Genomic DNA, 25,634 nt, shown 5'->3' on the forward strand with positions numbered 1-25,634 from the left:
ATTTCTTAGGTGTGATAATGGTGCGATTATGTAAGAGAATGTCCTTATTATCAGGAGATATTTACTGGAAGTATTCCAGGGTAAAAGGTCATGATGTCTGCCAATAAGATGAAATGTTAAGACTGCTGACTTTGTACCAGTCTCTCCACATTTCTGTGTATTTTACATTTTTCAAAGTATTTTTTTAATTACTATGGACTTATCTGCATCCCCATATAACAAAATCCCTCATACAGATCTCCATTCCACTTGCTCAGTTGTTCCTTTTATTTCTAAGATACTTGATAGGAGAAAGCCTCAAAAAAGGGATAGCAAGCCTCTTGTGCTTCTAGAAAAGCTGCCAATAGCCCTTTAAACAACTTGTGTGAGGATCCACAAAAATAACGCTTCCTAACTTAGTGCTGTTCTTGATATAATTTCTATTTTGCACAGACAAAGAGTCTAGCAGAGTTCCTGGCTCACAGCAGCCAAATGCACTCTTTCCTTCAGACTTTGCAGGGATAGCCCACAAGATCCTGGGGATCTGGATCCAACAAAATCCAGGCCTCATCTCCTGCCCTCCTGTCTTCACCAAGGGTCCACACACTCTTCAACCTCTGATTTCTCACCTCTGTGCCAGTCTTTGAAGAAACACACACATGGTTCCTCTGACTTAAAGGCTTCCCGTCCCCACATACAAAGGTAGAGGTTCTTTCCCTCCCAAACCCTCAGCCCTTTATCAGTCCCTATGAATCAATTCCCAAGCTGCATTGTAATTACTTTTTCACTCACCATTCTCACCCCCATCAGACTTTGTTTCCTCTAGAGCAAGAAACACATGTTCATTATCTTTGCAAACAGCAGCATCCAAAGCACATACTAGGCATTCATATCCTTCAGTGAATTGAATTAATATGAAACACAAACAATCCTAATTCAATTTCAGACTCCTCTTTTGGCTTTTCATTTGCTTTGGCGTGTTCAAGGGACCAAAGTAGCAATCACAAAAGACTCCAGAGATCAGCCCTGTAACCAGAGACGGAGGAGTCATACTTACATCCTCCCATTTTGGATCTGCACTTCCAGCCAGCCAAATTTTCATTAACATTGGCAGAAATGAATCTCAAAGAACCAAGATTCAATGAAATGGACCTCAGTGTGAGCTTAAACCAACCCCCTTTCCTAGAATGAACAGTCATCATTCCTCTGAAGTCCCTGGCAATCCTCCAACTTGGTCCCAAAACATCTATAGATAGCCACAGACGGTCCCCAGACAGCACTAACATTCATGGCCAGGAAGACAAGGAAGAGCTGCTTTTATCAGGATGGCACTAGAGGGCCAACAAAGATTGATGCACCTCCCTCCGCTGTTCAAAGTGCGACTGCAGGCCCAGCTTTCACCTCCACGTTCAGATCTATCAAAGTCTTCACCCAGCCTTTTCTCATGACTTGACTCCTTGACTCCCTCCTTTTGTCAGCTGATGCTTCTTGACCCTAAACTGGCTACAGCACATCCCACCTGCCCTCTCATCCTCCTTGTCCCTGGAGAACCTGTTTCTCTGCTGACAATATTAGAAACTGCCCATTCACTCTCACCTTCCTTACACTTCTCCAATCCAAGCTGAACTTGGCCGTCATCTTCTACAACTTCAGTAAACATAATGTTCATCAGATCCCACCCTGTGGCCAAAAAAAAAAAAAAAAAAAAGTGCTAATAACTTTCCCTCCTTGAATGATTTGATAGTAAGCTGCAGGCCTGAGGTCCCGTTATCCCCATATGCTCCAAGTATTTTCTACATAACTGCAGTACAGTCATTAAAATCGGGAAATCTACTTTGGTACACTACCTCAGATCTCATCCACATTTCACCCAGTGTTCCTCTAATAATGCAAAAGGATAGACCCTAAGAAAACAGGTTGCATTTACTTGTCATAATCCTTTAGTCTTCCTCAATCTTCAAAAGTCCCTAGTCTTTCCTTGACTTTCATAACATTCACAGTTTTAAAGATTTCCAGAAGTTATTAATATTTCATAGAACATCCCTCAGTTTGGGTTTGTGTGATGTTTTCTCATGAATGGATTCAGGTTTACCTTGGTTTTTACTTTTATTTTAGAGAGGATGAGCTATTACAGAAGCAATGCTATAATGTTCCCACTCCATCCTAGCAGGTGGTTGTGTTGTAGTAACTTTGATCACCTGTCCCTCCTTGGATTCTCCTCCTCTTTTTACATTTAAGAAGTATTTTGTGGGCTGGGCGCGGTGGCTCACCCCTGTAATCCCAGCACTTTGGGAGGCCGAGGCGGGTGGATCACAAGGTCGGGAGATCGAGATCATCCTGGCTAACACAGCGAAACCCTGTCTCTACTAAAAATACAAAAAAATTGCTGGGCATAGTGGCGGGTGCCTGTAGTCCCAGCTACTCGGGAGGCTGAGGCAGGAGAATGGCGTGAACCCGGGAGGCAGAGCTTGCAGTGGGCCGAGATCGTGCCTGTGTGCTTTTGATATGTCCCCATCATTCTTTGAGCACTGCCTTACTTTGTGACAGGAAAAAATATTTCAGGCTCAACTTGTATTTCCCCATCCCCAGGCCCAGATTCAGCCATTTCTCCAGGGAGCCCTGGCTCCCTTTAGTGAAAAATGTCAGTTAGAAACCAAGGCCTGGGTAACAGGTGGGCTCACTGCCATTGGGTATCACTGCTCCCATGCATGCCCATGGGCACAGCTAGAAAACAAATGTAACCTAAAGGCCCAAGGGAGCTTATTTGCTCTTTCCCTTATGTGAGAACACAGCAAGAAAATACTGTGTGTGACCAGGAAATGGGCTCTTACCAGACACTGAATCTGCCAGCACCTTGATCTTGGATTTCCCAGCCCCCAGAACTGTGAGAAATAAGTTTCTGTTGTTTATAAGCCACCCAGTCTATGGTATTTTGCTATAGCAGCCTGAATGGACCACAGTGTCCAAAGTCTTGCTCTCACGAAGTTAGGCAAGCCTCAACATCTGTAAAATCTCCTAGGATCCTGGTCTATCTTTTCTTTATAACCCAGAACCCCAAGGGGCTGTGGTACAGGGCAAAGGATGGGGGTGGGGTGGGTATTCTGTCTCTAAGTGGTCCTTCTTCTCTTCACATTTTAGTCTGGAAACTCCTAGTTCTATCTGATTGCATCATCCTTGCCATACTCTGTGCATATGCTTCTAGCTTGTGGCTTCATAGATGGATTTTCAGAGTCCCTGGGTCCCAGGGAGCCTGAGAACTAGTCCCGCACCTTGCACAATTCCCTTCCAGCTCCCAGAACCCAGCTTCTAGAATGGGGGCCTAGCACCCAGGGACCTATTTGTTCTAGAGAATTCTCCCATTGAAAAATCCAAAAAGGATGTATATTTTTAATAGCAATAGTCCATCTTTCCCTACATTAATCTCTAATGGATAGACAGTGTAGCATGTACCTTTCTAGGTTTGTGGAAGTGACAAGGTCTGTTCTCTTCAGCTAGTTTTGCATTGCAGAGCCTTTTCCCCTTCCCTACCCGTGAAACCACAGCTTTCTAAAAGCACCATTGTTATTCTTCCCTTGACTGCTCTTCCCAGCTTCCATCTCCAGAAGCACCTGTCCACCTGGGTAACACAAAACCACATATAAATTATCTGGTTCCTACCACCTACTGCAGGAGGCTGGCATGGGGTGAGAAAGACCCATGGGGCACATGGAGCAGCAGTTCATGGGGAAGCTGATCAGAAGTCAGGCTTGGTCCATTTCAGATTTCATCTTCTGCTTTTTAGAAATTCCTGCAGGGTTCCATACATGATAGAAGTTTAATAACACTGTCAAGCTAACTAGCAGTGATTTCCAGTTTCCCATTAAAAGTCACTACAAAGGCCTAAAATTCTGGACATTAGAAAGCTTTCACTTTATCAAGGTGGGAGAGGCATGTAATAAATATCTCCAGACCCGCAACATAACATGACACTAGTTATTAAGGCACAAGGAACCAATATTCATGAAATAGTCCCTTCTCCATTAATAATAGTTACAAAATGACATAGCCCACCTCTGTGCTGTGCTGCAAATTTATACTCTTTATTTAAGAATAATGAATAAATGAACTTGAGCTGGATCCATTTTTGGTGTAGAGGAGTAAGATCTTTCCAACCATCATTTCAGACATGAACCCATACTGAGTCAAGGCCACTCTTTCTAGTCTAGGGATTCTTAACTTTGGGGGGGTTACAAGTCATTCTGAGAAAGTGATAAGGCTCACAAACCCCTCTACCTCTGAGTGGGTAGAGATGCAGAAAAATACACATTTGTACAAAAACAGAATTGTGCGTATAATTTCATGGAGTGCAATCACTTAAGCCTCTCCATGAAACCGCAAGTGAAGAACTGGTCTTAGACTAGTGCTTCTCAATCTCCAACATGGCAGTAAATCACTAATCCTGCTTTCAGTGGCAAGGCTGTAGAACATGGGTCAATACATTCTTTGCACAGGGACAGATGGTAATATTTTAGGCTTTGTGTGCCACACAGCATCTGTTACAACTGCTCAACTCTACCACTGTAACAGAAAGCAGCCATTGACAATACGTAACAAATGGACATGACTGTGTTCCAATAAAACTTTATTTACAAAAACATGAGGTGGGTTGCATTTGACCCCAGGGCTATACTAAAAGGTATCACTTTAAAGCCAGCACAAGGAATCTAATAGCAAATCACAAAACTAAATTCAGCTCTGAGTTTTATTAAGGGTTCACATGTATTTTTACCACAAGTTGATCATATTCACTTTGTTATTTTCTTAACCAGCAATTCTGCTTATGACATTTTTTCCTACTGAACAATTTGTCATGAACAAGCCATTGTTCCATTTTCTAGCCAACACAGTGAGTGTCAGATTAATTCCACATTATAAACATTTCCTGAAAGCCCCTTTGTGGCCTAGTTTTCTAACTCACAGCACAGTTCTATTAATTGACAGCTGACCACACACCAGACATAAAAGCAAAACACATTCTTTAACATTCCCCAGTGGCCCATTTCTCTTCTGGAGGCTGCTGTCATTGCTGGAACAAGGCTGGCAGCTGTCACACCCAAGCGAGTTGTCACAGGGGCTTTGTTTCCCTGGAGACTTGTTTTCACAAAAGTTAGGACCTGCAAGAGACTCTTCTCTGGCCTCTCTCTTCCTTCATGGCAAAAAGTCAAATGCTTGACTATTGAGCACCTTCATGAGTGAGTTTCTGTCTCTTCCTGTGTATTAGTCTATTTTCGCGCTGCTGATAAAGACACACCTGAGACTGGGCAATTTACAAAAGAAAGAGGTTTAATGGACTCACAGTTCCACATGGCTGGGGAGGCCTCACAATCATGGTGGAAGGCAAGGAGGAGCAAGTCACATCTTATGTGGACAGCAGCAGGCAAAGGGAGAGCTGGTGCAGAGAAACTCCCATTTTTAAAACCATCAGATCTCAGGAAACCCATTCACTATCACAAGAACAGCACGGGAAAGACCCGCCCTCATAATTCAATCATCTCCTATCAGGTCCCTCTGACAACATGTGGAAATTATGGGAGCTACAAGATGAGATTTGGGTGGGGACACAGAGCCAAACCATATCACCCTGTTTCATGACTGGCTCTGGTAACCTCTCCATTCACAGCAACCTGACTCTACAGAATGGAAGTGGTTTAAATGTGTTTTCCTTCTAAGTGTCCTGCATTTTAAAGTTCAGAGCTAGCCGGGTATTTGACAACCTGCTCTGTGGGAAGGATTTTAGAATGCCAGCTAAGTGCCAAGAGCACCTGAACAACTGTTGCTGAATGACTGAGAAAACTATTTTCTTTTCAACTCATGCACACCCTACAGAAAATCCATCTCTCAGTAGAAATGACTATGGTCAATGGTGTGTTTCTAGCCAGTTTCACTGGTTTCTCAACTTAGGCCTCACTAAATTAGATATTAACATTCTTCAGGATTGTTGGCTATTGTTTAAAAATCTATAGCAATAACTGTTGTTTTAAAACAGTATGTCAGTTCCTCAAAAAATTAAAAATAAAATCACCCTATCATCCAGCAATTCCACCTCTGAGTATTTACCCTAAAAAATTGAAAGCAGGGTCTTGATGAGATATTTCTACATCCATGTTCATAGCAACATTATTTACAATAGCTAAAACATGGGAAAATACCCAAATGCCCATAGACAGATGAATGGCAAAGCAAAATATGGTATGGCCATACAATGGAATATTATTCAGCCTTAAAACAGCAGGAAATTCTGACATGTTACAACACGGATGAATTTTGAGGACATTATGTTCAGTGAAATAAGCCAGTCACAAAAAGACAAATACTATGTGATTCCACTTACATGAGGTACTTACAGTAGTCAAAATTATAAAGACAGAAAGAATTAATAGAATCATGGTTGCCAGGGAATGGGGAAAGAGGACTTATTATTTAATGGACATAGAGTTTAAGTTTTACAAGATGAAAAGAGTTACGAAGATGGATGGAAGTTATGGTTGTACAACATTGTGAATGTATTTACCACCACTGAACTGTATACTTAAAAATGATTGAAATGCTCAATTTTATGTTATGTGTATTTTACCACAGTAAAAATAAATAAATAATAAGCAGATAAGGAGAATGAGAGAAAAGAAAGAGAGAGAGAAAGAAAGAGAGAGAGAGAAAGAAAAAGAAGAAAGAAAGAGAGAAAGACAGAAAGAAAGAAAGAAAGAAATTAAGAGAAAAGGAAGGAAGGGAGGAAGGAAGGAAGAGAGGAAGGAAGGGAGGAAGGGAGGAAGGAAGAAAGGGAAGGAGGGAGGGAAGGAGGGAGGGAGGGAGATGGGAGGGGAGGGGAGGGCAGGCCCCATAGTATCTAGGAATCTAAAAAGCTCAAAGTTTAAAACTCTACAGAGCACAAATGATACTAATCATTTTGTATGAAAGCCAAAGTCAAATTCATGAGCAAATACCTTTTATAAAATCTCATACAACAAACCTGAGAGGAGTTATGAGTAACAGACTATTGGAAAATCATAAAAACAATACCTTACCACTATCCTTCACCTTGGCAAAAGAAAACTATCCATTATGTCGATCTGGTGGAAAAAGCCACACTGGCTCTGGTGGGTTTTATGTGCTTGTTGGTATTATTGTTTGTGTGTAAGAAACATGTTCAGGACTGCAGAATATTTACAGTAGCATTTTTTTAATCTAAAAGCTAAGCTTCCTTTTTGAAATCACTAGCACAAACAGGCCAACAAATTATTCATATTGTGTCTACCCAGTGACTGGGGTTTAGGAGAGAATAAGTGTAACCATAGCACGGGTCGGTAGGTCATATGTGCTTAAAACCTGTACCTCTAATGAGGGCAGTAAGATGCAATGAAACTTGATTTATCAAGGGAAGGTGCAAAATGCATTTTAACCTAGTTTTAAAAGGCTCTGATAACCTTTAGATATTCGCAATGGCCTTTAAAAAAAAAAAAAGCATTTATTCACCTACTCGCCCCAGTGATTAGCGATTTATAGAGGGCAACTAACAAAGAGCCTATTTCATTCATTTTATTCCTTCCGTTCCTCCTGAGGGCCATAAGTGGACATGAGGACTGAACGCATTGGTGCCACTGTAGGATTGTTATACAAGTGCAGAGGCTGAGTTAAGATGATTTTATTTTGTTGGTGGTTGGTGGGTTTTTTGTTTGTTTTCACAGATAGGATCTCACTCTGTTGCCCAGGCTGGAGTGCGGTGGCCTGATCATAGCTCATTGCGGCCTTAAACTCCTGGACTCAAGCTATCCTCCCCCATCAGCCTCCCAAAGCAATGGGATAATAGGCGTGAGCCACTGCACCCACCCAAGATGATTTTCTTATTCACTTGTGGAGGTGACAGTTTTGGCTGTGCTGTGTAAGAAGAGCAATGCTAGGGATCTCAAATAAAACCTCATTAAACAATGAAGTCCGCTCAGAGTGCCAGAACTCTCGCCAAGCCCACACATCAGACCCAGCCAGCTGGGCACACAGAGCAAACCACTCAGGCCGCCGCTGCTCAAACTGACTCAGCCACCTGGGAGCTTTTGTGCTGGGAGAACATCAATCTCTCTCCTAGTTAGGCGCATAAGTTTGAAATTTATAGTCAAAAGAGTTGCTTCCCTTAAAGCAGGTTTGGAAAGTTTTATAACGTTTCATTTTAAAATGGTAGATACATTTGTACTTTAAGACATCGAAGGGTTTATGTGAAGTCAATTTTCCTCCAAAACAAGGCTATAGATTACTGCCCTATAATGCACTTGCAATCTTCATTCTTCAAGGAACTGACCTCCCGTAGCAGAGGCAGCCCGAATAATAGTACTCCTCATTGAAACCCTCCTCTCAGGAATCACTTTTGTTTGATGAACCTGACCATAAGTCTGTTCAAAAATGTAGTCAATGCAGACTGCTACAGTCTCAATGTTTGTGTCTCCCCAAAATGCATATGTTGAAACCTAATCACCAATGTGAAGGTATTAAGAGGTGGGGCTTTGTGTGGGGGGGTGGTGATGAGGACTCAGCCCTCCTGAATGGGGTTAGTGCCCCTTATAAAATAAGTCCAAGGGAGCTCACTTATCTCGTTCCACCATGTGAGGACACAGCAGATGCCCTTTATGAACCAGAAAATGGGCTCTCACAAGACACCAAATCTGCCTTGATCTTGGACTTCCCAGCCTCCAGAACTGTGAGTAATAAATTTCTGTTGTTATAAGCCACCCAGTCTATGTTATTATATTATAGCAGCCTGAAAGGACAAAGATACACACTTCATAATTCTCAACCCAAACACTCTCTCTTGTTCTTGCCTTTTCCTCAATCTTTTCTTTCTTTTTTAATAAAAAACAATCCCAAAAAACTGTCTTTGGGGAGCTTCCATGGTGTCATGAAATAAAAACTCAAAGGTACAACAGTCTCTTATTACCAAATAATAGGCCCCCTTCTCATCTCCCTCTACCCACTGTGCCTGTGCAGTCTCATCTCATTCAATCTCATCGCTACATTGAGCCTCTGTTCATGTTGCTTCTGCTGCCAAGAGTTTCTTCTCTACCTCCCTGACCTGGACATTTCATTGTCTTACTGGTTGAGGTAAGGGGAAAAGTGGTCCCCAACTCACAGATGCACACTCGTTGAGCACCTACTCCTTCCTTTCCCCGCAACACTCTTCTCCTGAGTGATTCCTTACTAAATATTTGCTAGGGTGTAAGCTCCACGAGTACTTGCTGCCACCAACTCAACACTGGGCAAACACCTGGCACCAGAAAGGTATTCTGTACATTCTGGGAAATTCATAGAAACATTTAGGAAAGAAGCACCAGACATAGAATTATTAATACTGCTCTCCTCACCTTCATTAGGAACAAAGCCAGACAATGCAATGCACTGATATCTAGAAGCACTAAACTGCCTGCAGAGAAAGCTTTGCTTGAGCTATGGAGACTCCAGAGCTTGGAAATCCACTAGTCTGGATTTGAGTCTCAACTCTTGTCACCAATTAGTAATGTAGCCTTATGCAAGTTAACCTTACTGAGTATCTGCTTCTTCATCTGTAACTCAGGGACAATCACACCTCCATCAAAATATTGTTATGAGGATTAAATGGGGGTAAGTAGCAAGGTATCCAGCCCAGTAGTGCACATAGTAGCTGCTCAGCAAACACCGGTACTCCTCCCCCATACTTACAGTCTCACCTCACTATTCAGAGCAACTGTGACATTGCCACCAAGAAAACAGAACTTTCAGAAATAAATAACAAGCAAGAAGTGGAGAGAAAAACACAAAAAAAGAGGTACCAGAGTAACATTTAAAAGGAAAAATACATCTAACAGGGCAGCAAGCTTTAACATACAAGCAAATCGGGGCTTTGAGAAATGTGCTATTTCTATTTGCATGGGGTCTGCTTTTGTGGGCGACTTGAAACTTTCATTGCATAATGCCATAAAACACAGCTCTGCTCTAAAAAGAGGTTTGGTATTGTTACAGTCAGAGCTGGTCAAACAGTGGCAAAATTCTCTCAACTCAGAAAAAATTCCCGCAAGTGTCCTTGAATCTGTTAACTATGCAGAGGTGGTTTTTGAATCAAGCGAAAATATAGGCATTGCATATTCTGCCCCTAGGCTTACTCTCAAAATCACTACCAAAACCATGGTGTAAACATTTATTTTTCTTAAAACACACCTCAGAGAAAGCAAGCCACCAATGGTGATACAATTTGAAACTGAAAACTACTAAACACTGACAATAGTCATGCGTTTGAGATCATTCCTCGGGTTTCTCATAGGCGTCTCAAAGCTAAGATTTCCAAAATGGAATTCCCAGTCTCCCTCCCATCCACTTCCCAAACCTGCTCTACCCACAGTCTTCCCCTTCAGTCAATGGCCTGGCCTTCACACCTACTCTTCCCTCTGCTTGGAATCTCTTCTCTCAAATGCTGATGTATTTTTCCTTTTCACCTCCTTCAAGTCTGAGCTCAAATATCACTTTCTTCAGAAGGTCTTCCTTGACTGCCTTTTTACACATTGCAAGCTCTCACCACACTCACGCTTCCCTTGGTGTGATTATTTTTCTCCAGATGCAGATCATCTTCTAACACCTTATGTAATCTACCCATCTGATTTTACTTGGAGTCACCTGCTATCTCCCCAGAACATAAGCCCCACTGTGTGTTTCATTTGGGGCTGCATTTCCAGCATCTAGAACTGTGCCTGGCACACAGTAGACACCTGATTTCAAAAGCGCCTCTGGGCTCCTCTCACATCAGCTAACTAAAACCCTATGAGGTAGCAGGAAGAGCGGGCTCTTACTAACTCTGCCCTGTCTCTCCCTCTCCCTCTCTCTCTGACCCACCACAACAGCTAAAGTTTTCTAGCTTTCTCCATATTTTTGCAAGATATCAGTGCTTCCACAATTTTTCTAACCATTAGTAATTATGCCACATTTTTTGAATGATTCCATAGCCTCAAAGAGAAGCTCTAGGTTTCTATGTCAAATATAGTCAAAGAAAAAAAAATCAATACCACCCTGCTACCATCACCTTCCCCCAGATAAAACCAGAAGTCAGTAACAGAATAGCAAGCAACATCCGTATACTTACTACACATAGCCCCCCAGACTGTACGTGGCCTCAGCCTAACACAGTTACCTTCCTAAGTAGTATTTGCAGAGAGGCTTTGGAAGGAACTGTATGTAGGTCTATGCAGGGTTAAGGGTCCTACAAGGCCCCCAGAGACCAGCACCTGTGGAAAGCCCCTACTGACCTCAGGGTGGAGGGGGCAAGACAGCAGCTGTCACCAGAAGCAGTGAAAGTTTGGAGCCACGGAAGAGGCCTGCCTGGCAGGAGCTGATGTACAGATGGGGACAAGGGGCTAAGGCAGGGAGGAGGAAAGTACTCAGAATTCTCCATCTTGTCCTTCAGTCTCCTGCCAGTGGCCTAACCCAACATGAAGCCAGAGGGCAAGAGAGCCAGGACACAGCCCACAGAGGTCTCAAAAGACTGGAGAATGATCCATAGGGATGCAGAATCTCCAGCACAAACCTATAGCCCGTGGAGATCCTGGACTCTGCACCAGCCCAGGGAAGAACAGGGAAGGGGAGCCTGGAGAGGGCCTTCGAGCATTCCTACTTTCCCGTCATTGTCAGCTGTGAATCCCCCGGGGTTTGGGAGCCAGGTCTGTGTCAACCCGTACTATGACTCCCTGCCTCCTCTCTCGTGCTCCACTGAGGGGAGATGGGTGGAGAAACAGGGGAGTACTGCCCTGCAGGGGCTTCATCAGCTCACAACCTGAGTACTAAATCCTTTCTCTGGGGCAAATGATCTCCAGTACATAACACATAAAAACCAAGACCCAATCACTATGTGACATGGCCAGAAATTTTCCTTTTTAGAAAATCTACATTTTTGCTACCTTGAAGCTAACCCTGAGGAATTTCCCTGGACCCATAATTACTTTTGAGAACTTGGCTCCCTTTTCTAAAATTATGTCAAAAGTGTCACAGGTGGCCAATCCCTGAGCAATTACAACGAATACCTACAAAGCTTTAGGTGTCATTAACACCTCTTTCCCCCAACAGCCACACGAAAGGGATTGAAGTAACCTGCCCAAAGTGGCCACTGAGCTAATGCCAAACCCTGTGCACTGTTCCAAAATATGCAGAAAGAAATTTCAAAATTTAACCCAAATGGAAAGTTCTTAAAACTATGGTTTTAGATTATCCAAAACAAAATGGATCTCTCCTCTATCAATTAGTTTGAAAGCATGTAATTGTATGGACTGAATCCTCATTGAATGAGTGTTGTTGCTGTTGTTTTGGTTTGGCTTGGGTTTTTTTTAAGAGAAGTGGTCTCACTATGTTGCCCAGGCTGGTCTTGAACTCCTGGCCTCAAACCATCCTCCCTCCTCAGCCTCCCAAATTGCTGGGACTACAGGTTTGAGCCACCATGCCCTGACATCATCAAATGAGTTTGAGGAGCACCTGGCTTCTGGGTAAGTTCTATCAAGTACTGTGTGACCTGAGGCAATTCTCATTCTCAGTGCTTACTGCCTATCTCTAAGATGTCTAAATATGGTTCCTCTTCATCCAAACCTGGCAGGGGCATATTGGGGTGAATTAGCCAATATTTTCTTCCTGTCTCTTTTAGAGCTTCTTCTTTCTCAATCCACCTAACTGTGGATTCTACCCAAGGCAATAATACGGTAGTGTTGAAAAGACACGAGTCTGGAATCAAATGGAAGACCTTCCACTGACAAGCTGCTTGAACGTGGGCAAGTTATCTAACCTTGTTATTCTTCAATGCCCCTTGTCAGTAAAGTGTGAACACTAAGAAAGCACGACCTCATATAGTTTCTGGCTGATAAAATGAGAAATGTGTGCAAAGCCCTTGACATATCATCTGGCACAGAATAACTCCTTGAATGCAGAATGCTATCATTATCATTATTACAGTCCTCTCATTTTTCATATGTGGTTTTTAAGTGAAATAGGTGACAGAACAAAATTTCTTTGAGCACTTGCTAGAATTATTCTATACCCTTAAAATAATTCTTTTCTACTCCTGAAAAGCAGAGTTAAAAATAACACATCACTATTATGATCACCATCAAACTCGGTTAACAGTTCTAATCACTGATAAATTTCAAGTTACTGAGAGGCGGACTCAAGCTCCATATACTTGATTAGAGCACAATAAATATTTACTAAGGGAATCTTGGAAAAAGGAGGATTTCAGTTTGGACCATTTGCTATGAAAAAAATATAAATTCAGGACAACAAAGTAAACCTGTATGTGAATGCTACCCTAAAAACAGAGAGGTTAAAATATAGACAATTTTATGGTTTATCCAAACCGCTTGTTTGAGCTCAGGGAACTGATGAGAGCTTACTCACCTCCTACCTTGCAGCCTCCCCCTGAGCACCTCACCCTCAGGCTGTGAGGTACGCACGTACTCAGGAAGCTCCATCCAGGCAGACAGCATGCACCCTTGAATGGCTAGTGCAGCTCTGGGCACATGGAAATGCCCAGTCATCACGTTTGCTTTCATACATGATTGGCTGTGCAGCCAATCAAATTAGAGAATCATGGCCATTCCCCACGGTACCTACCACCAGGTGCATCAGCCAGTGACCTTTCTCTGTTTGGTCCTCAAGACCATCTGCTGATATCCACAATGATTAAAAAAAAAAAAAAAATCTTATGATCTGACTCTGGTTGGTGCAAATAAACCATTTCAGGTCTTACCTTTCTGACCCATCAGAAACAGACAGGCTGTACTCACCCCATCCCTCCCTCCCATCACTACTTTGTGTCAATATTTTAAATCAAACTTTATTTTTTATTTTCATTTTTAAAATCAAACTTTAAATCACTGAAGTCCTTCACAAGGGTGTCCACTTTGCATAAACACTGCATCTATACCATATTCCTACCAGTAGTAGGTGTCCAATAAGTGCTTATTGAAGAGGGGAGGGAGGACGGAAAAGAGGAGAAAACACTTACCCAAGCACCTGAGCTGCCCCAGCTTCAGGGGTGAGGCTACAGTGAGACACTCAGGAACTGTGCCCAGTTTTCTCCGTGCCTTATCTCATCCTTACAGCAGCCCTATGGGAGGGTATCTTATTTGCCCATTTTCTACAGATGAGGAAATGGAGGTACACATAAGTTAAGTAACTACCTGAGTATCCCCCACACAGTAAGTTTCAGAGCCAAGGTTTAAACTGAGACAATATAATCCAGACTGTCTGGACACCCAAATTCACCCAGGGCAACCTTAAAAGAGCCAAGCATTAATATTTCCATTTATAGTTCAGAAAATTAAACTCAATTGCTGAAATAACCAGTAAGAAGTTACATGGCACTAGAGCCTCTACTTGGTCAATACCATAGGATACTAGAAAATAACAACCCCTATCTGTTCTTATACAGCAGTACATGAATATAATAAACTTATTCTACAGGCTTTCTATCATCTTTCCAACCTCAACCTAGAAGTCTCATTGAAAATATAACGACATCTGCACAGCACCTTGTGGCTTATTAAAATAATTTTATCTATAATATCCTCCCTGTGACATATATAAGGCAAATGACGTCACCTACTGTCAAAGGCCAGGGTGCTCTCAGTGATAGGCAGCTCAGAGCCAGCCAGGGGGCACATGTGCTCTCAAAACACCCAGGAATATGACGAGGCCAGCAGCAATGGCATTTTTCAAAAACCGTGGCTTCTGGAAACAGTGGTTCCAAAGGAAAACATTCCAATATGATTATTTCTCCTCCAAACTGGAAACATAAGGACATAAGACAGAAGTAAAAACAATATTCCTCAAGTCTCAAGGGACTTGCCCATTTGAGGAAAAGGCCTAGACATCTTCCTTTTCTCCCCTCACTACTGCTTTTTTAAAAACCTCTGGGCAACAAGAGGAGAAAAATGTTGGCTGATTGAAAATGTGTTTGCCACCAGGACATACCAATATGTGGTGCTGAACATACTCAAGAGTGTTGGGTAATAAATACTTTTGTATTTCCTGCCACAATTACAGCATCACTCATACACTGATCTGTGTATATCATTGAAAGATGTAAGACAGAGTCCTCAACAGACCACCCACTTCCCTCAAAACTCAAAAGAATATCTAGATTGTCAGTCTTCAAAGAGAAACTGATTTATAATCTTATTCAGCAAACACAATACCTCTGCAGTGAGTCCCACCTTAGCTGCACACTTCCATCACCTGGAGAGATTTAAAAAATTCCAGCTGCCAGTGGCTGCCTGCATTCCCCAGCTCACGAGCCCTTTCCTCACATTACTGTTGTTCTGTCACTATATCTCCTACCACTAACCTTGACTATTCTACCTCTTTTTCATAAAAACCCCTGTGATTACATTGGGCTCAACCAGATATTTCAGGATACACTCACCATTTCAACATCCTTAACCTAATCACTTCCTTGAAGTCCCTTTTGCCATGTAGGTAACATATTCACAAGTTCCAAGGATGAGGTTCCAAGGATGAGGACAAGGACTTCTCTGGGGTCCATTATTCACCACAGAGTAAGGCAAACATCGCCACCCCTGTTGTGCCCATCCTCCCTGCCCACCTGCCCATTTTTCAACTGAGAAAACTCAGGCTCAAGGTTGCCTGAGGTCCAGGGTTGACTTGCCCAGGTCCACACCTGGAAATGGGCCAAGCTGATACCTAATCTTACAACTCCAAGCCCCACGTTCTTTCTGCCACTGCTTATTGACTCCCCGTGACAAGGTGATGTTTGCAATATTTTTTTCTTTTCCAAGCTTCCACTATACAGTTAACAAGAAGTGTTTTTACTTTCACTCAGTTATCTCTGCTTCTCAGCCAATGCATAGCAAATGGAAACTAACCAAGCCTTTCCCTAAGGTTCAAAGGAACCAGAAAGCCCACCAAGGCAGGAATTCATTATACAGACTACAATGTCACAACCATCTAAGAGACTGGTCATGCAAGAAAGTATATGGGGGAAAAAAGCAAGCTCTCAGTTTTGAGAGTGCAAAATAATCTGAACTTGCTAAGACATACACACAGCAACAGCCTTAAAGGAAACGCACAATAGGTAACACCGGTGTTTTCCATGTTCAACACAATCTATTCAAAATTACACAGGAAACCATCCTCTCAATGATTTTCCCTAGTTTCTTCCCCTCTTCCTCTTTCTCAACTGAGCGAATTAAAGAGGGCTGGGAGGTGGTATTTGGAGCCTCAATTAGTCATCTTTTGAACGAGGTATTATTTAAGCTGGGGTAATCAGAAGGTAGTGACTACAATTTTCAGTTTTCTACTATGATGGTCATACTGCTATTGGTAACCTGGAATTTCCTCTCTCTCTCCTTTCACTAGCACATCAGGGAGAAAAGAACCCAGTGCTGAATCATGGCCACTTCACCAATGAGAGAAGTAAACAAGCCAAGCAAAGCTCGCTGCCAAGCTTATATTTCATCTATGTCTGTGTTCAACCTGACGTGAAAATAGCAGGCAGAGAAAAATCAATGTCACATCAAAATGCAACTGGTATAATAGCAGCAAGTTACATGATTTTCCTGAACTACAGATAACTCACAGACTGTCTCAAATGCTACAAAATACCAGCAATAGGGCTTTTAAAGGTCATGTGGAAGAATTCAAATAACCTAAATATTATATTTTAAATAAGCTAATGGTGGTGGGGAGAGGGAGCTGCTGGCTTGTGTTCATGCCAAAGTTGTGCTCTGAAGCTATTATCTTACATAATCATAACCAGTGGGAAGAAGGATTTGAAGGACAGCAAGATTCCCCAGTATCTAAGAAAGAGTCAATTGTGGTCACTAATTCAGAAAAGTAAAACAATGCATTTTGTAAAGCTTTTCAATAAGGATGTCATTGTAAGAGAATTCTGGTTTACCAGGAGTCAACCTTAAAAGTTTAATAAAATCAGGAAGTTCTGGTTCATGTAATTCCTTATTTTGATGATATCATAGTGATGGCAGAAGCGGCCTGTCTGGAGCAGCCACTGCAGGGACGCCAGCTGTAGTGGGGGAGGCGCAGCCAGGACTGTGCGTTCCATAGCCCTTACCTAGGGGCTCCTCGAGCCAGGGCTGTGACACCCCCTTTGGGGCTCTGCAATTCCTCGCATCTCCAACTTTCTGGGTGCCACCGTGTTCTCATCCAGATGTGGATGCCCGCAGTAGAAGCCACGTGCAGTACATCTGGTGCAGCTGAAGCTTCGCATGGAGCCAGCACCTGTGCCAGCGCCTGGAGCTGCCTGCCCCGCTGCAGCCCCCGGTGTGCCTGGCTGTGCACAGTGGCCGGACCCCACACTCGCTCACCACACAACCTCATCACTCCATGTCTGGCTCGCCCTTGGCAGGTGTGGGATCTGGGCTGGTAGCATGAACTGAGCGCAGCTAGCCAGGCCAAGCGGACAGAATGAGCCCAGCAGGTACGAGCAATACCCAGGCAGAAGGTGCCATTGGCCACAGAGGTTTCCGGCTGGTGACTCCCAGAGGATCCCGTGACAAAAGCCTCAAAAATAAACTGAGTAAACTGAAAGAGAGTACACCTGCTAAGTATTCACTACTCCACATACTTTAATCTGACCACGCCATGTTTCCCTACAACCAGGTACTTAAAGAACTCTGTGTTCTAGTCCTGACTCTGACACTAACTCACTATCCTAGTCACATGAGTTCTCTGGGTGTCAGGGTTCTCATCTGCAAGGGGAGAGGGCTGGATGAGATGACCTTCCAAGGTCTTTTCCAATTCTGACTCTAAAAGCTTCTAAAAGATCCATTAACAAAATTCACTGGCTGATTTCTATCTGAAATGAGATTCTAATTGAGTTGGTGAGTAAAGCGATGACAATGAAGCCAATGTCGAAGACTCTTGAAAACTAAATGCTGGAGAACAAACATAAGCTGGAAAACGACATGGGGAAATACACGATGGGTTCCTGTCCTGGGAACACTACAAGGCTGGGGGTCCCAAGAGTTAATTTTAAAGATGCCTGTTGGGAACTCATCTGCCACAGTGCCTACTTCTTTCATGGCAGCTCTAGCACTCAGCACTAGCCCTGAGTACAGGCACAGAAAGGATGGGAGGGGATGGGAAGACAGTCTTGAGATGCAAATCCCATATAAAGGGTCATAGCTAGGACCCTTCTAGCCACCAAGGACCCAGCATCACCTTCCAGGTCACTCAGATCCAAGGATGGCTATTCCTGGGAGTTGATAACTGGAGTGTTTAGATTTGATACCCCTTCTTTCTGCTGTCCTTACTCATCCCACATCCTTACTAGAGGTGAGGAGTTGGGGGAGGGGTGGTCGAGCAATCTTTTGTACTTTTGAGGGTCTGCAAAGTTAGGCACAGAAAATGAAAAGTGGATTCACAGAGCTGCTGACATCTGGGGGGATTCAGTTCCCCGAACAGCTAGCTCCATGTAACAAATGTGCTCACTGAAGTGGGAGAGCCCAGGAAAAAAGCCACAGGAAAATTGAGGACTAGCTATAAAGCTCATCTTCAAAAAGCCATAATTATCACAACAGTGTCACCTAAGCGTTATTTACAAGCATCTGTACACACAATCCCTCCTCTTCTAACAGCCCTCATTCAGATACAGAGCTATTACCCAGGGCAACATTTTAAATTCATTAAGTAGTAAAACAAGGAGAAACCAGCATTATTCAATCAAAACTCTAGAGTGAATATAATTAAAATACAGGCAGGGGAACAGGCATAAAAGACACAGAATCTCACTTTTTACTTTGTGCTGATAACTCCTACCCTGACTTGCATTATACGTCAGGGTTCAAGCTCTGTCTCCATTACCCCCAACACTGTAACAGGGAGAAAGTGCAGACACTTTTCTATTTTGCAGATGAGAAAGCTGAGACTTAAGGAAATTAAATGATTTGTCCAAAGTCAATTCATGTCAAAAGCCCAGATCTTCAACGCCTGCTCCGGAAACCACACACTATGTCCACATGATTTTATTTTCATGGTGAAACTGAAACAATTTTTATACTGAAAGCTGTCAAATATTTTGCCTTGGAACTGCTTTAGAACCTTTAGGGCCTCAGAATAGTCTAGTTTGAATCCTGGCAGAATGAAGCAAATTTTCAAAAGCCATAAAAATGGCTTTTTCTCTTCAAACAGCAACAGGCAAGAGAATGTTCCCCACAATCTGTTGTTATTGCTATAATTTTTCTTCAAACCTACTGTTACTTCCTTTAAATGACCACACCTTCCATCTCATGGCCATGTTCTGACGATACAGGGACACAAAAGTAGCAAATAACACAAGTTCCATATCCTCCAGGGACTCGCCAGTCATTAAAAAAAAAAAAAAAACAAAAACAAAAAACTGTGGGCTTTTGGTCATTCTAGTTTTGGATAATAGCCTATCACAAAACATCTTTCAGCCTCAGTCCTGTTAATCAATAGTCATTTAAAGTACATTTGTCATGGGCGTGTATAAACATGTACATTCAAGAGCATTTTCCAAAATAACACATTTGCCTTGTGATTATATAAATAATCAGACAACTAAAACAATAACAACAGGAGCAAAAAACAACTCTAGTCAATCTGAGGTAGTGGGGATGGGTTTAGCTTTATGTTTGGGTCTCCTCTGCTATAATCTATTAAAATAAATGAAGCAGAGCCACCCCAGCAGGGGCTGAAAAAGACAATTGTCTGTCCTTCTGAAATCTCCCTCTGCAGCCACATGCAAACCCTCTACCCCAATTTCCAGGACCAGCCCTAAACTTAGTAGAGACATTTAGGTAGTTTGGTATAACTCTCTGGGACTCCAGCCAGGTCCCACTGACCGTGGGCTCGGCTGTGACCTCCTGCCCAGAGCTCTGTGACATTGAGTGCTTTCTTGATTCCTTAGCTCTTTGAATCTGACACTTGTTAGATTCCTGCCAGCCCCTCCCTCCCCCAAGCCCTCTGGAACTATCTCCCCTGGAACCGTATACCCTAGGATGAGGAATCTGTCCCTGAGATCCAGCCACTTGTTAGATTCCTGCCAGCCCTTCCCTCCCCCAAGCTCTCTGGACCTATCTCCCCTGCAACCGTATACCCTAGGATGAGGAATCTGCCCCTAAGATCCAGCCACCTCTAGAAATATTTCCCCCGATACCTTCTCCCTAGACTTCACATTCCAACCTATCACCCTGAAGGATGCCCTGGGCCCCAACTCTACTGCAGCCCCTCCACTTCCCCCAGTGGTCGACTTCCACTCAGGGTTCCCACCAAGCCAGTCCACAGTACTCATTCCTAGGTCTGGCCTTGTTCTTACTGAAATCCTGCATCCTAGCCTAAAACTTCTGTATTCCATGGAGACGAAGCTGGAGAGTGGCCATCCCCATCATCACCCCTGGCTATTTACTTGAGGTCTGCCAGCAGTTTGCATTCAGCAACCTATTAATTGCCTTGCAGACATCATGATGCAGCAGATTTCACTATTTTCACAAAAACAGAGATCCCGTTTTAATAGGAGATGTGCTTAAGTTCGGTCAGCAAGCCTGAGACAAAACAAAAACTAAATTTGGGGTCCCCTGGCTTTGTTCTTACTGTATAAATCATATTTGGAGAAACTCCATGTTTCTTACGCACCGGGTGATGTCAATATCCAATTACAGGAGGGTGAAGGAGGCCCTTTCTAACCCACATGGGCCCATCTGATGTCCCTCAGCCACGACTCTGTATTATAGACGAGGGCTGGTGGCTTCCTACAAGTCATCACCACCATTCAGATGCCACTATGCACTTGTTCCACCTCGCAGACTGGGACAAGTATGTACTTGCTCAAATTCCCACCGCAGTACTTCTGACCAAACCAATTGTTTCAAATAAAACTGGAAGGACTTTTGTCCTTCCCACAGGTACCATCAAAGCCCCTCAGTTTCAGGCTTAGTTGACTGAAGTGAAACAGGCAACAGAGCGTGAGAGGGCTGTTGTGGCACAAATTCAAACTTGACGTGCTTCAGAAACGTCGCATCAGTTTCACACACTGTTCCCAGGGCTCCCAACACATGCGTCAGAGACAGAATTGCAAGGCTAAGGGTTCCGGAGAGTCAGGGAGCTGCATTCCCATGCAGAGCAGGAGATGCTGCCCTTGAAGAAGGGCCTGGAAGCTGCAGAGCAAAGGAGCATCACCCACCTGTGTGGGGCAGGGGAATGGGTTGAGTTGTGTCTCCCAAAAAGATAGTTTGAAATCCTGACACCTAGGCCGGGCACGGTGGCTCATGCCTGCAATCCTAGCAGTTTGGGAGGCTGAGGCGGGCAGATCACTTGAAGTCAGGAGTTCAAGAGCAGACTGGCCAACATGGCGAAATCCCTTCTCTATTAAAAATACAAAAATTAGCCAGGCATGGTGGCAGGCACCTGTAATCCCAGCTACTCAGGAGGCTGAGGCAGAAGAATGGCTTGAATCCAGGAGGTGGAGGTTGCAGTGAGCCGAGATTACACTATTGCACTCCAGCCTGGACAACAGAGACTCCACCTCAAAGAAAAAAGAAAAGAAAAGAAAAGAAATCCTGACCCCTAGTATCTCAGAATGTAGCCTTATTTGGAAAACGGGTCACTGCAGATGTCATTAGTTAAGATGAGGTTATACTAGAGTAGGGTGGGCCCTTAATCCAACATGACTAGTGTCCTTTAATACAGAAAAGACTCAGAAAAGACTCACAAGGAGAGAGAGCCATGTGATGACAGGAGCCAAAAGCCAGGAATGCCAAGGACTGCCGACAGCATGAGAAGCTGGGGAAGGGAGGAAGGGTTCTCCCCATGGGTCTCAGAAGTGCATGGGCCTGCCGACACCATGCCTGTGGACTTCCAGCCTCCAAAAATGTGACAGAGTTTCTGTTGTTTGAAGCCACCTACTTTGTTAAGGCAGCCCTAGAAAACTCATCTAAGGGGGAAGCAAGCAACTGAGGAATCATAAAACCCTCCCAATTTAGAAGCAGCACCAAATAGCAAAGAGAAAATGCAGTCACGCACCACATAACGTTTCGGTCAATAACAGACCACATAGAAGATGCTGGTCCCATAAGATTATAATGGAGCTGGAAAATTCCTATTGCCTGGTGATACAGCCATCAGAGCACTGTTGCACTGCAACGCATTACTCACATGTTCATAGTGAGGCTGGTGTAAAGAAACCTACCGTGCTGCCGGTTGCATAAGAGTCTAGCACACACAATCATGTACAGTACACAATACTTGATAATGATAATTAACAACTATGTTACTTGTTTCTGCATTTACTGTACAATATTTTTATCAGTATTTTAGAGTGTACTCCTACTTATTTATTTTAAGTTAACTGTAAAATGCCCCAGGCAAGTGGTTCAGGAGGTATCCAGAAGAAGGCACTGCTGTCACAGGAAATAACAGCTCCATGCGTGTATTGCCCTGAAGACCTTCCAGTGGGACAAGATGTGGAGGTGGAAGGCAGTAATATTGACAATCCTGACCCTGTGTAACCCTAGGCTAATGTGTGTATTTGTGTTTTAGTTTTTAACAAAAAAATGTTTAAAAGGTAAAAGAAAAAAATTAATTTTACAAATAAAAAAAGCTTACAGAAGAAGGATATAAAGAAAAATATTTTGGTACAGTTGTATAATATTTGTGATTTAATCTAAGTGTTATTACAAAAGAGTCAAAAAGTTAAATAAAATTTAGATATTTATAAAGTTAAAAAGTTACAGTAGGCTAAGATTATTATTGAAGAAAACTATTTTTTATAAATTGAGTGTAGTCTAAGTGTACTGTGTTTGTAAAGTCTACAGTAGTGTACAGAAATGTCCTAGGCCATCACATCCACTCACCACTCACAACCTGAATCACTCAGAGCAACTTCCAGTCCTGCAAGCTCCATTCATGCTAAGTGTCCTATACAGGTGTACCTTTTTTATCTTTTATACAATATTTTTATTGTATCTCTTCCATGTTTGCATAAACAAATACTTATTGTGTGTGTTACAATTGCTTGCAGTATTCAGTATAATAATATGCTGTACAGGTTTGCAGCCTTGGAGCAATGGCTATACTGTATAGCCTACATGTGTACTGGGCTACACCACCTAGGCTTGTGTAAGTGTACTCACTCCATAATGTTCACATAACAAAATCACCCAAAGATGCATTCCTAAATATATATCCCTGTCATCAAGTGAGGCATGACTGTACATGTTACGCTCAGTGTCTTAGTCCATTTAGTGTTGCTAGATAGGAATACATGAGGTTGGGTAATTTATAAAGAAAACAGGTTCATGTAGCTCACAGTTCCACTGGCCAGAAGGTTCAAGACTCGGCATTTGGCGAGGGCCTCAAGCTGCTTCCACTTATGGCAGCGGGTGAAGGGAAGCTGGCATGTGCAGAGATCACATGGTGAGAGAGGAAGCAAGGGTGAGGAGGCAGGCTCTTTGTAACAACCAGCCCTCATGGAAACTAATAGAGTGAGAACTCACTCACCAACCCACAGAACATTCATCTACTCAAGTGGGATCTGCTCCTGTGACCTAAACACCTCCTATTAGGCCCCGACCTCCAACACTGGGCATTAAACTTCAACATGAGATTTGGAGGGCTCAGACATCCAAACTATACCACTAAGGAACATCCTTCACAGCAGTGGCTTGGTTAAATTGGAAAAATGAATACAACTCCATGAGGCCCTCAGAAGAACCTTCCTTCCCAGAAGAAGCTGGGCATTCTAATTCATGTCCTAAGTTGGGGAAGGACCATGAGTGGGAAAAAGTAGGAATTGAGGCTTTTTTCTCCCTATTTACATGTTAATACAAAGCCCTGCCTCCTCCATCCTGACCCCCCATCTCCTCTCTGCCTCCTATGCTTACAGAAAGGCACTAGATGCAGTACTTTCATGTCTACCACCTCATTTAATCTTCATGACAATGTGTGTGGCAGAGGAGGAGGCAAAAATTCTCATTCCCATTTCACACACGAGGAAACTAAGGCTCAGTTGGATCAGGAACTGCCCAGAGAGGAGATGACCATCCTGAAAAGAACTTCAGCTGACAAAGCAAGAGCAAGAGGTAAAGAGCAAGAGGCTTTCAAAAAGGTGGGAGGGAAGATTTCTGATTGAGGGTCTTAAGACCCTCCATGAGGGGGTCCCACCCTGTGCCCTGGGGAAAGGAATGCTAGTGTCATGAAGCTTCGGTAAAAAAACCCAAGTGGACAGGGTTCAAGGAGCTTCCAGACAGCTGAACATGCTGAGGTTCCTGGAGGGTGGCACCCAGGGAGGGCATAGAAGCTCCACACCCTGTCCCCCACCCCTCACCCCACGTGTCTCTTCATCGGTATCCTTTGCAATATCTTTTACAATAAACCAGTAGACATAAGTAGGGGTTTCACCAAGTTCAGTGAGCCGCTCCAGCAAATTCATCAAAGCCAAAGCGGGGGTTCTGGGGACCCACCAGAAGCTGGTGGGTCAGAAGTTCCGGGGAGGCCCAGACTTATCATTGATGTGTGGGTAGGGGCAGTCTTGGGGACTGAGCCCTCAATCAGTGGGCTCTGACATTATCTCTGGGTAGACACTGTTGGAAGTGAATTAGAGGATACTCAGCGGGTGTCTCTACTTGTGTGCTGATGATTGTTGTGGTGTGAGAACAAAGAAAATCAGAGAGTTTTCCCTACACACAGCCCAAAATATTATCTTAAAAAAATTTTGAAGACAGGTTAACCAAAGGTTCTGGAAGCCATCCATGTCCAAAACAAACCAAATGTGTTGCCTGTAAAACATCTGCTCTTGAAAAGTAGTCCCGTAGCCAGGCGCAGTGGCTCACACCTGCAATCCCAGCATTTGGAAGGCTGAGGCAGGTGGATCAGCAGGTAAGGAGATCAAGACCATCCTGGCTAACACGGTGAAATCCCGTCTCTACTAAAAATACAAAAAAATTAGCCAGGCGTGGTGACACGCGCCTGTAGTCCCAGCTACTCGGGAGGCTGACGCAGGAGAATCACTTGAACCTGGGAAGCGGAGGTTACAGTGAGCGGCGATCGTGCCACCGCACTCCAGCCTGGCAACAGAGTGAGACTCCGTCTCAAAAAAAAAAAAAAAAAAAAAGTAGCCCCTTGACTTGACTTTTTTCAGTTGTTCAGGTAACATCACTGTAGACACAATCTGTAGATTCTCCTACTAACTTTTTACATGGAAATAGTTAATATCTTTGGGGAAAAAACTAAGAACATTTTCCAGGCTGGAAAAGCCAAGGCTTCAGCTTTTGCATTCTGTCTCCTTTTGTGCTTCTAAATCTTCAAGCAATCCTGTGTAACCGTATGGCCTGTCCTCAACTAGCATGCTGTACAAAGTGCGTTTTCCTGATTCTGGGCTTCGAAGAGTGCTTGAGAGGTGGGGGCATTACATGCTAATGTCCGAGGACATCTGATGACTGGACAAATCTCTTCCCCAAAGCAACACCTGACAAGAGTAAGGAAGGCAGAGCCAGGGCAGAGTGGCAGGTGTCCAAGGTAAGGACAGGACTGAAAGGGTTAAGCTGAACAGCACTGATGATAAGGAACTTGGGTGGTGAGCTCCCGCTCTAATCGGCTGCCTTTTCCATATATTTTAATCTTTCTCTTTCTGAAAAACA

General features: G+C 43.4%; 1 protein-coding gene across 9 annotated transcripts in view; it reads right to left on the reverse strand.

Annotated features, from left to right (window-relative positions):
- RNF152 (ring finger protein 152) overlaps positions 1 to 25,634 on the reverse strand; it is an 84,437-nt gene that overhangs the window by 29,324 nt on the left and 29,479 nt on the right. For 3 of the 9 annotated variants that reach the window (XR_010151960.1, XR_010151959.1, XR_001711384.4), the window contains 2 exons: positions 14,609 to 14,788; positions 14,009 to 14,140 (listed from right to left, as the gene is read on the reverse strand). The exons of 4 other annotated variants lie outside the window; for them this stretch is intronic. The gene's annotated coding sequence lies outside the window, so the exon portion shown is untranslated. Of the gene's footprint in view, positions 1 to 1,575; positions 1,660 to 14,008; positions 14,141 to 14,608; positions 14,789 to 25,634 lie in introns of all 9 variants that reach the window. 2 more of the 9 variants (XR_001711381.3, XR_010151961.1) reach the window with 2 other exon arrangements.

This window comes from Pan troglodytes, chromosome 17 (assembly GCF_028858775.2).
Source record: "Pan troglodytes isolate AG18354 chromosome 17, NHGRI_mPanTro3-v2.0_pri, whole genome shotgun sequence".
Lineage (NCBI taxonomy): Eukaryota > Metazoa > Chordata > Mammalia > Primates > Hominidae > Pan > Pan troglodytes.